This window comes from Cebus imitator, unplaced genomic scaffold (assembly GCF_001604975.1).
Source record: "Cebus imitator isolate Cc_AM_T3 unplaced genomic scaffold, Cebus_imitator-1.0 Scaffold7, whole genome shotgun sequence".
Taxonomy (NCBI): domain Eukaryota; kingdom Metazoa; phylum Chordata; class Mammalia; order Primates; family Cebidae; genus Cebus; species Cebus imitator.
The window spans coordinates 2,001,010-2,013,803 of NW_016107322.1; positions in this window are offsets into that span (position 1 = coordinate 2,001,010).

The following is a 12,794-nucleotide window of genomic DNA, read 5'->3' on the forward strand; positions in this document are numbered from 1 at the left end:
ACATATACATATACACATATATATATCCTTTATATACATACATACACATGAATGTATCTATATATGTGTGTGTTTATGTGTGTGTGTGTATGTGTGTGTTTATGTATGTATGTATATTTGTAGAAAATGACTTGGGAGAAAGAAAACGTCAGTGCATTTGGGATGTACCTCAGAAAAGAAAGATGAAATCAGGAATAGAGGATAAAGAAAAAACAACAATGTCAAACACATACAAAACCTAGTAATATAAAACTGAACCCTAGTATGAGTTGATTCTTAATTTTATGCTATGCAACTGAAGACCTCAGAAATAAGAAAAGAAGAATAAAATTACATTAAAGTTGATTTGCTTTCTTAAATATAATATTGCCTTTAATGTTGGAGTTGCAAAATCATGAAGTTTACTATCAAGTTAAATTCTAAATCTTCATTTAGGTAGAGTTTAAGGCACTGAACAAGAAAAGATTTATGTAACTTATATGTATCTTCCCTTAAGAAAATCAAACTATTAATACATGAATGTATTTAATGATTTCTTTCAGATGCCTTATCCTGAAATTAAATATATTATCACACTAGAATACTGCTATAGAATCAATATTTGTGTCTCTCCAAAATTCATATGTTAAAACCTAACCATCAAGATGATGGTATTAGGAGGTGTGGCCTTTGGGAGGTGACTAGGTAATGAGGACAAAGCCCTAATGAGTAGGATTAGTGCCCTTATAAATGAGACCCCTAGGAGCTAGTTCATCTTTTGCACCGTGTGAGGACACAGCTAGAAGGTGCAGCCTCTGCAAAGGAAAGAGTGCCCTCACCAGACATCAGATCTGCCCTACCAGTACCCTGGTCTTGGACTTCTCAGCCTCCAGAACTATGAGAAATAACTTTTTCTTGTCCAAAAGCCACTCAGTGTATGGTATTTTGTTCTAACAGTTTGAACAGACTAAGAATAATATAATGCATGCAGTTAAAACTCTCAAGGAAATACTCAGATCTGCCATTGAATGAAGTGTGAGCTTAATCAAATCCTTGAATGCTTATTAGCCTTAGGTTAAGCATTGTCCATTCCTACTTTTAATATATCTGAAAGTGCCTTATAGACTATAATCTAAAATTATCTCCTTAATTTATTTGCAAATTTTGCTTACCAATTTGACTGCTGCTCCATAAATATATAAGCCCCATAAGGACAGAGCTATTTTTCACTTCCACAGAATGCGTATCACATATTAGATAAAAAGTATATGTAGAATTAACAAATTATTCATAATGTTGCCGGGGCCAAAAATATAATTAGAGTATCTATTTGCCAGAACTTGTTAGAAAATCTGGGATCTAAGCCTAATTCTGACTTTAAGTAGGATGTTTAGCTGAAGCCAGTTGACATTAGCTCATCCTCAGTATTGACATTACCATTGAAGCCAGTATTGAATAAGAGCCATGGATGCTCTTTCCATCCTTCAGATACAGAATCTTTGATAGAAGTCACATTTTCTTACAGGCTTGAGTTGTCTACCCATAAAATACTATGGAAATAAACACCATATTAGCTGTCAAATTGTAATGGAGCTTTAGGTCTAGAATAAGTTTCTTTTAAATCTAATTTGATCTAGTTAATGGAATCTCAAGAATTATATTTTAGTTGCTTTCAGTAAATACTAGTAAAAATAATCCCCATTTTTAAATATTTGTATTGTACCAACTACATTTTATATGCATGATTACAGTTGATTTTATTTAACTGTCAAAAACATTCTACACTGTAATTCCATATTTCTACCTCTCTATCTCTATCCATCGTCTGTCTACCTATCTATACCACGTTTAAAGGTCTTCCCTGAACTGTTTTTCTAATGTGACTTATATTTACTTTGTGTTTTATTTCTTGCACTTTTCTTAAGAAAAGAACTCTGACAAAAGTGATGAGTCAGCAATTACATTTTGACTATGAAAGGTGTGATAGTTTTCTTCCAATAAATGTTGTTTCGTGTACTAATAAAGCGCTGCCTGCAATTATGTAAAAGATTCTGTAATTGCACTGTCCAATACAGTACGTACTAGCCACATGTCAGTTGAGAACTCTGCCCAGTGAACCTGAGAAAGTAAGCTTTCATTTAATTTAACTGTAATTATTATAAATGTAAACTAAAAAACTACATTTAAAATAAATTATGTGCCATTAAGTTCACTACCATTATGTTAGCCCGTGGACTTTAAACTTGACCAGGGGCAACATAATTGTAGTGAGTTTCTAAGGAACACTTATATTCTTTTTCTTCTACTAAGTCTTTAACTTTTATTCAATTTACTAACGTTTCCATTTTCAAAGATGGACTACTGATTGCTTTCTTTCTTTCTCAGGTCCTAGAGTTCCTACTAAGTCTTTAACTTTTATTCAATTTACTAATGTTTCCCTTTTCAAAGATGGACTACTGATTGCTTTCTTTCTTTCTCAGATCCTAGAGTTCCTAAATATGTCTAACTAAATGTTTGAATACATTTGCAAATTTGAAACTGAGAACAATTTTTAAAGCAATTGCTTTAAAATGTCTTAAGAATATTTCAATTTTTTAATAAATTAATGCAAAATAACTCACTAATTGTTAGTTAACATTAAGTAGGAGATATTACCAGCATATGATGAACCTTTTAAAATCTTTTGTAAATCTTTTTTTGAAACTCTTTTTAGTTTTGTTGAAATTGTGTATGTATTTAAAAATGAAGTCCTAAATATCACAAGGAGAAACATCAATGCAGATGCAAAAAGTAGAACGGGCAGCTGGGCACATTGGTTCATGCCTGTAATCCCAGCACTTTGGGAGGTCAGCCTGGCCAACATGGTAAAACCCCATCTCTACTAAAAATACAAAATTAGCCATGCATGGTGGTGAGCACCTGTAATCCCAGCAACTTGGGAGGCTGAGGCAGGAGAATTGCTTGAACCCAGGAGGTAGAGGTTGCAGTGAGCTGTGATTGCACCTTGAACTCCAGCCTGGGCAACAGAGCAAGACTCAGTTTCAAAAACAAAACAAAACAAACAAAAAACTGGCTTCTGAAACAGGAAGACCTTGGTTTGAATCTAACTCATGTTTGCTAATAATATAACTCTGAATGATATTGTTTTAGGTATGCAAACTACTGTTTACCTACTTCACTGAAAAACATAAAGTATGTATTATGATAATGTAGTATTATAAAGTTTTTCCATTTTACTTACTCTTATTATAAGATACTTTGCATTTTCTAAAATATAGAGACAAAATAAGTAGTCTGAATTTGAAATAGTACTGCTAATAAGCAGTAATGCTAGACTTAAATCTGGGCAGACCATCTCCAGAACTCATCCTAGGTCACAGGGCATTGATAGCTCTGCCATAGTACTGATGCAAAATGAATAATTGGACACCTTGCCCTTTAATGGACACATTCCTATGCTGAAATAACATTAGGACTGTCATTCACAGATTAGTTTTCTGTATTTTAAAATCTCGTTAAGTGAATATATCTCTCTTAATGGACTGCCAATATGTGGTAAGGGGAAGCTGATTTCCTCATATGCTGTTGGTAGAAGTACGAGTCCTTATATTTCTAAGTGCAATATGATAAGAGGTAATAGAGTTTTAAAAATATGGATACTTTCATTCGGCTAAATTTCATCAAGAATCCAGGTAATAATTAAGCACAGTTGGGAAATTTCTGCATTAGTGATGTCCAGGAAACACTATTTATAATAACAAAAATGTTCAGGACATCTGTGCCCAATAATGGAAAACCCATTATAGTCCATAGTAGTATTTTTTTTTAATATCCATGAAATAGAATATTATATAACCATTACAATGATAATATAGACATACATTATTTTGGCATTGAATGGGTTTATATTTTCATTGTGAACATATGTTATAAATTAGTCACTAGACTATAATCACTTTAAAAATACATATTTATTTTTTATATACATATATATATATATATATATATATATATAAAATATTACCAGCATATTACTGACTGTTAAAAGTCTGTCTGAAATATTTTTATCATACATGAGTGAATCTGCAATATATTACATCAAAATGTTATTTTTTAATGGAACATGTATTTTTAAACTTTAAATTTGTGTTACATTTTATTTTTATTAATGTTGGGTTCATATGAGAATAATTGTATAAAAAGTAAAGAAAAAATAGAGTGGATTATAATCTTATTGATAAAATTTTCATCTAACTTTTTGGAAAGCTTGACCAGAACACTTCCTGATTGTTTGAACTGAAGAATACTTACCTTAGACTGTGTAAAAGCGAAAGCAACAATGATAACAAACAAAATCTGTTTGGGCAATATTCCCAAACTCAAGTCTCCACTGGGGCCTTGTTGCTATTTAAATAAGAAAAAAAAAAATCCTCAAAAGGTTGAGCTGAAGTTTGTAAGCATTCACTATGTGACCAGGGAATATGGTGGGCACAGCCAACTAAAGCAAACATTGTCATTCAACTGCAGCTAAGTGTTGCCAGGTTAAAACAAGGGTCTATTACCACCAGCATTACCCTCTTTTTTTTTTCAACAGAAGTCTTCTTTTTACATGTTTATGTGAAATCTTCCAAGTTTTGAATGTTAGCTGCACTATTTTAAACATTATAAATTCAAACTAAACATGCTTGTAGAAAAGATGTTTCTTGGATTGACAGTTGCGTTTATTTTATTAAGAATCTAAGCCAAAAGCTTATGCCATAAAGTGTCAATAAACAAAGAAAAAGTCTCTTACAGCCACTGAGAAGAATATATTAAGCTAGCACTAAAGTGATTCTGCTTTGTTTCATAGTATTTGTGTTTTCATAACTGGAAAAAAATTACTTCAAGAAAATTCTAGATTAGTATTTATTGATAAATATTCAAAATATTGATAATATTCAAAATATAAAATGTAACTCACATATAACTTACATGAAGAAGAACTCGATAGGTGAAATTATAGAAATAAATCATAATACAACTAGAATAATACAACTAGAATAATAATATATTTTTTATTTATAATAAAAAATATATAAATCATAGTACAAAGTGGAATAGAAAAAAATACATAGATACATAATGACCATATTGTTCAATGGAATCATACTCAGAGACAGGCTTTCCTTTCATTCCAATGAAGCTTAATTTGTAGTACAACGTTTCATTATAAACATTTCATTAACACTTTTATATGTCTTTGTAGATATTAGAAGAATTAAAAGAATAATGTGTTTAAGGAATATCACTTTTAAAAAGAATGAAAAACACATAGTCTCAAAGTGATCTCTGAAAGAAAAAAAAATTATCAGAGAACTGAATAAGATTGCTAAAATGTTTCTCAGTGTAATGAAGGGAAAACCAAATGTTAAATAATGCCAAACTGCATGAATAATAATAAAAAAAAAAAACGTAAAAATACTTTAGGGGAAATCATTGTGTTTGGGCAAAGAATGGACTTACTGATCTAAATTAGATTTCTCACTTTGCTGTTTGTGATTTTTCAATAAATGGGTTTTTTTTTAATCTATTTACAATTTGTATAAATGGAGAAAAACAAAATTACCATGGGGAGGGAGAAAAGGAAATCCTTAGCAGATTTGTGCTAGCAAATGTTTTAGTACTCTACAAGTAGAATTCTCCTCTCCCATCACACGACGCCAGATGCTGCCTTGTCTGTGATGCCATAGGCTGCAGTGGATCCCCACGGCACTATAAACAAAATCAAAACCTGGCAGTGTTATAACAGTTATAGAAACACCTATGCTAAATAGCTCCATGTTGTGAAACTGGGAAAACTCTATATGCAGAACCTTTGCTGTGTTCTTTTATTTTAAAAACTTCTGATTAAATTGCCCATTCAAGAATGAGCAGTAATAACATAATAAGAGGAACCAGCCTCAAAGCAAAACAACATACCATGAACACATTCCACAAATGGTCTGTTTATTCATTCTCTTGACAGAAGGAACATGATTAAACTCAGCTTTTATAACTGTATGTATGTATGTATATATATATCTTTATATATATGTGTGTATGTATACGTTTAAATGAAATATGAACTTTATTGTTGATTCATGTTTAAAATAGTCTATACTTTCCCCAGAAGAACTTATACTTGAACAGCAAAAATTATTATTCTATTGTTACTATTCATAATGCATTGTCTATAAATATTTTGTCTAAATTGAGCATTTAAGTGTATTATCTGTATTGAATATTGATATATATATTTTTATTGTATTAAGTAATGTGGATATATACCTTATTTTATGAGTTAGTAAAAATTTGAATACATGCAATTATTATATAATCAGTTTCTTTGGAAGACAATTATCATATATGTAAGTTATATAGGTTGTTGTGTAAGGTTAAGGAAGAATATTTAATAAAATCCTGTCATGACTTCATCTCCAACTTATGGGGCAGAGGTCCGATACCAGAGTATATTTCAAATTTAATTTGTTTTGCATTTCTCTTTCTTTTTTTCCCTCTGCAGTCATTGGCATTGCCTTTTGCCTTGACAGGTATTTACTATCTTCTTTGGTGATTAAGCATATTTAGATAATAAAGTTGGCCCTGTTGATTTTCCCCCCAGTTCTATGGGGAAATTACAGCATGATTTGTTTGTTTGACATTTACATGATATTACATGATGCAAGACAAAGGGAAAGTCATGAATGGATATAAAAAACATCATTTGAAACAAGATTCTGGGAATGTTTGGTCCAATCCTTCTGGAGATTTTTGTAGTGGCAAATTATCACTTCTATAAATTCAGAGATGCAATTGCTCACTAGAGTAATTACGATCTTTAAGGAAAATAACTCTGAAGACTTTCTCAATTTACTGCTCACTGCTTCTGTTCTTCCTTGTAGCCAATATTGATGATGTTCCACCCAGATATTTTTCTTACTAGGCTACTACTCTCACCATTAGCTGCTGCAGGTGTTATAAACTAGCATTCATACCTGCATCCTTCATCAAAAATTGTCCATAGCCAATAGGAATCTTCTTTGGTAATGCCTGGGATGCCATACCCTCCTCTAGTTCTTAAGGCAGCTTTTATCTGTTCTCTTCTATTTGGGCAAGTCTGGTTTTGGAGTTTATTCTCCAGAGCTACTCATGAGCTTAGATGAGGCTATCCTTCACCTGAGCCCATAGCTTAGCCTCTTTCCCTTCCCTGTTTATGTACCTCTCACTGCCCTATAGGTTTCCCCTGACAGTACGCCCTGAAGATCGCTTATATAAGTATCCCTCCTACAGGGTCTGCTTGTGAGGAAAATGCCTTTAGACATACCTGTTCAATATGGCAGCCGATTGTTGAAAGGATGAAAGTTTTTAAAGTAATTCGATGAGGCTAAATCAGAAAATGGTTATAAGCACAATCATAAACTGGATCAAACTTAAGCAATATAATTACTTCTAATCAAATGTCTCCCATATTCACTTCGAGTGGAACATGAAAGTGAAAGACTTTCCATAAGATTCCTAAACCCAACCAGCCAATTTTGATTTTCCTGGCAGCCAGGAAAGTAACAATCATTGGAATTTATAAAAAGGTACAACTTAGTTGTTATTTTAAAATAATTTTAAAGATATCATTAAAGGGGTGGAATGTGATGCATATGTTAAATATCAGTTACATCAACTTATTGTAAGGGTTTCTGAAAATATTGATGTTTAGCATTCATATAATTCAAACCTTTGCTGATAGTCAATACCATTTTCAAGCAAGCTTGTTCAGTCCCATGGCCTATGGGCCGTATGTGTCACAGGGTGGTTTTGAATGTGGCCCAACACAAATTTATAAACATTTTTAAAACTTTATGGATTAGGTCATCAGCTGTCGTTAGTGTTAGTGTATTTTATATGTGGTAAAAAACAATTCTTCTTCTTCCAGTGTAGCCCAGGGAAGCCAAAAGATTGGACAATCCTGCTAGAATCTAGATATACAAGGAATGGGATATATAAGATATACAAGAAATGGGATTTAGGCAAAACTGAGAGATTTGGAAACATTAATGTTTTAATCATCTTTGCTTCATTCTCTTTAAGAATTCCATTTGGCAAACAGTTAAATTCTAATTCCTATTCATCTATTCTTCCTTCATGGTTGTTGTTGTTGTTTTATGTCCTGCCTTTTCTCGTTGTCTTCTAAATAGAATAGCAGCAGCTACCCTTATTTATAGATTCGAATTCAGTCTTCAGCCAGTTACTCTTTCTTCCATTGTGCGGTGTGGTGATTCTACAGTCCCTACGAGTTAACCTTCATGATATAAACATCCTCCATCAAAAACAGAGAAGTCTGCTTTCAAAACCAGAAGCACAGTTGTTTCTGAAAGCAGTCATGGTAGTCTGACAGAGTCTAGCCTGGGAGGAGACTATCTATTCACTTCGGAAAATTGATGGTAGGATTTGTGCACATGAAAAGAGAAAGCTATAGCCTGGGAAGAGCTGCTGCTGCCAATCTAAGAATTTCAAAGATACATTCATAGAGAAGCATGATATGGTATGGCTGTGTCCCCACCGAAAATCCCATCTTGAATTCTAATCCTGATCATCTCCATGTGTCAAAGGTGGGACAAGGTAGAGATAATCAGATCATGGAGGCAGTTTCCCTCATGCTGTTCTCTTGACAGTGAGTGAGTCTCACCAGATCTGATGGTTTCATAAGTGTCTGATGTTTCCTATGCTTGCATCACTCCATCCTGCCACACTGTGAAGAAAATGCCTGCTTCTCCTGTGCTTTCCATCATGATTGTAAGTTTCCTGAGGCCTCCTCAGGCATGCAGAACTGTGAGTCAATTAAATGCCTTTCCTTTATAAATTACCAGTCTCAGGCAGCTCTCTATAGCAGTGTGAGAATGGACTAATACAGTAAATTGATACTGAGATAGTGGGGCTCTGCTGTAAAGATACCCAAAAATGTGGAAGTGACTTTGGAACTAGGTAACAGACAGAAATTGGAACAATTTGGAGGGCTCAGAAGAAGACAGGAAGATGTGGAAACATTTGGAACTTCCTGGAAACTTGAATGGTTTTGACCAAAATGCTGATAGTGATATGGGCAATGAAGTCCAGGCTGAAGTGGTCTCAGATGGAAATGAGGAACTTGCTGGGAACTGAAGCAAAGATGACTCTAGCTATGCTTTAGCAAAGAGACTGACAGCATTTTGCCCCTGCCCTAGAGATTTGTGGAACTTTGAACTTGACAGACACAATTTATGGTATCTGACAAAATAAATTTTTAAGCAGCAAAGCGTTCAAGGGTATGCAGAGCATAAAAGTTTTGAAAATTTCCTGCCTGATAATGCAACAGAAAAGAAAATCCCATTTTCTAAGAGAGAAATTCAAGTCAGCCCTATGAATTTGTATATATAACAGGGAACAGAATGTTAATCACCAAGACAGTGGGAAAAATGTCTCAAGGGCATGTCAAAGACCTTCATGGGGGCCCCTCCCATCACAAGCCCAGAGGCCTAGGAGAGAAAAATGGTTTCATGGGCCTGGCCCAGGGCCCCTCTGCTGCATGCAGCCTCTGGACATTGTAACCTGCGTCCCAGCTGCTTCAGGTCCAGCTGGGGCTAAAAGGGGCCAACATACAGCTTGGGCCATTGCTTCAGAGCACAGAAGCCTAGAGTCTTGGCAGCTTACACATGGTGTTGGGCTTCCATGTGCAAAGAAGTCAAAAATCGAGGTAAGAGAACCTCCACCTGGATTTAAGAGGACATTATGGAAATGCCTTGATGTCCAGATAGAAGTTTGCTGCAGGTGCAGGGACCCCATGGAGAACCTCTGCCAGGGCAGTGTGAAAGAGAAATTTGGGGTCAGAGCCTCCACACAGAGTCCTTGCTGGGGCCTAGTGGAGCTCTGCGAAGAGGACTATCATCCTCCACACCACAGAATGGCAGTTCCACTGATGATGGCTTGCACTGTGCACCTGGAAGAGCCTCAGACACTCAATGCTAGACCGTGAAAGCGGCCAGGAGAGGGGCTGCACCCTGCTAAACCACAAGGCAGAGCTGCCCAAAGCCATGGGAGCCCACCTCTTGCATCTACATGACCTGGATGTGAAATATGTAGTCAAAAGATATTATTTTGGAACTTTAATATTTAATGACTGCCCTACTGGATTTCAGACTTGCATGGGGCCTGTAGCCTTGTTTTGGCCAATTTCTCCCATTTGAAATGGTTATATTTATATACCCAAGGCCTGTTACTGCATCTTATCTAGGAAATAACTAACTTGCTTTTGGTTTTACAGGTTCATAGGCAGAAAGGAATTGCCTTGTCTTAGATAAGACATTGGACTTGGACATCTGGATTAACACTGGAATGAGCTAAGACTTTGGGGACTGTTGGAAAGGCATGATTGTGTTTTGAAATGTGAGGATATGAGATTTGGAAGTGGTCAGGCGCAGAATTATATGGTTTGGCTGTGTCCCCACCCAAAAATATCATCTTGAATTATAATCCCCATAATCACCACATGATAAGGGTAAGACTAGGCAGTGGTACTCAGATCATGGGAACAGATTACCCCATTCTGTTCTTGTGATAGTGAGGGAGTCTTACAAAATCTGATGGTTTTATAAGCATCTGGCATTTCCCTTGCTTGCACCCACTCCATCCCGCCACTCTTTGAAGAAAGTACCTGCTTCTCCTTTGCCTTCCACTATGATCGTAAGTTCTCTGAGGCCTCCCCAGCAATGTGGAACTGTCAGCCAATTAATCCTCTGACCTTTATAAATAACCCAGTCTTGGGCAGTTCTTCATAGCAGCATCAGAATGAACTAATACAAAGTTCAGATTGCCTTTCTCAAATTTCGTTTAGTAAATGGCTATATAATTATAAAAATTTTAATAATACTTTGAAAATCAGTTTCAGTTTGAATGTTGTAGTGTGGTGAAAAGAACCAGAGTTCTTTAAGAAAAATACAATATAAGTAATTCAGAACAAATTTTCAATCTGTCAAACCTTTGCTCTAATGACCGTCAGGGAAGAGTGAAAGAGCCATACTTTTTAATTGGTCTTTCCTAATGGGGTGATACTTTAAGGCTCATAGTTTTTATATGGTACATGCGATTTTAACTACTGCTGCATTGTTTTATGTATTCAAATTGAACACTTTACATGTTTCATTTGGATCTTTAAACTGATCTAACCATGAAGGGCACAATGTTATAAATTGAAGATTGACTTAGAGGAGTATATAATAATTTGAAAGAGAAGCAGAGTATATGTGTTGCCAGGAAGCTTAAAGCCCAGAATTAAAGAAGATTTCTGAGGAAAGTGAAGGACAAAGGAAAGCAGCTGGTTTGGCCTCATCAAAAGCATGAAAACTACTGCTGTGGTGTGAGTTGTATTTTTAATAAAGGACAGATGTAGAACAAATATTATTTGACTATGTTTTGTTTCAAGCTTTTGTATTCAAAATAATTATGTTAAAATTTAAAATGGTAAAATAAACACAGTTAACAGAATAAAAATGAAATGTGATAAAATTAAGGACAGTGGTAAAAGAGGATTACTCTTTCTAAGTTAACTCAAAGCTCTCAAATCAGGTAAATGCCATTTAAAATAATTACAGACCAAATCATAGAACTACTTTATAAATTTCTGGGACTTCGTGGCAGGAAGGGGAGTGAAGGTAGCATAGAGATCAGCAAATATTCTAGTGTTCAGAATGGGACAGTACCTCCACCTGCTAACATCTAACTTGGAATGGGCAAATATTTTGTTGTTTCTAAAAATGTACTTCTAACATTGCTGGTTGAAAGTCAGCAGACTGAGGTTTTTTTTAAGCTTGCAGTTGTAAACAAAAAATTACAGAAACAACCAAAGTGCTAACAATATTAATTTTCAACAACATTCTAGAAAGTGTAATAAAATAAAATGACATTACAAAAAGTATTTAAAGGAACTGTTACTTTCTAGGAGCTTCCTTGAAATCATACAATAAGTAATATTCCTGTTACTAAATATGAGCAACCGATGTAGAGTTCCCCTTCATTTTAGCAATGAATTTGAGACAATTCCTCATGATGGCTGTAAGACAAACAAACAAAAATAAAAAAAACTCAGTAGAAGTTCTGGTTCAAGATGGCTTACTAGAAGCAGGTAGACATCAGGCTGTCACAGACAGGAAACAAAGTGGTGAATAAATGCTAGCTTTTAAAGAGAATTTTCTAGGAGATCACGTTGGTAATCTCCAAGGAAGTGACAGGACTTATGGAGAACAGAGCACAGTGAAGCCAGGCAGCCACCCTCCTGGGACTGGGGCGGACCCAGGGGAAGCTCCATAACATGGGGAATGGGTGAGTGTGTGAAAGTCACTGGGGCCCACACTTCTGCCACAAATATTTGCAATCTTGAGCTCTGGAGAACACCTCTGATACCCCTAGGTCTCGAGAACGACACAAAGAACCTCCTGGAGTCTGTGCAGAGGCACTGCTCAAGCCCACATGAAGCCCCATAGATCCTGGATCTCTGAACAGCCCAGTACCAGCTGCCATATCCCTGTCAACAAGAGAGGACAAGTTGTTTCACACACCCCTAGGAGCCAGGCTGCAGCTGGGTGCTGAGGAGCAGATGGACTGCAGACTGCCCGACCTCCCTTGCTACTCCTCACCAGGTAGAGCCCACTGGCTTGGATTCCCAGTGCAGTCGCTTCACCCCTGCCTGAACACTTTGAGGCAGTGCAGCTGTGACTGTGGAAGGCCCCTGCCCTCACTGTGCTCAGGCTGAGAGGGAATAAAGAAGCTGTCAG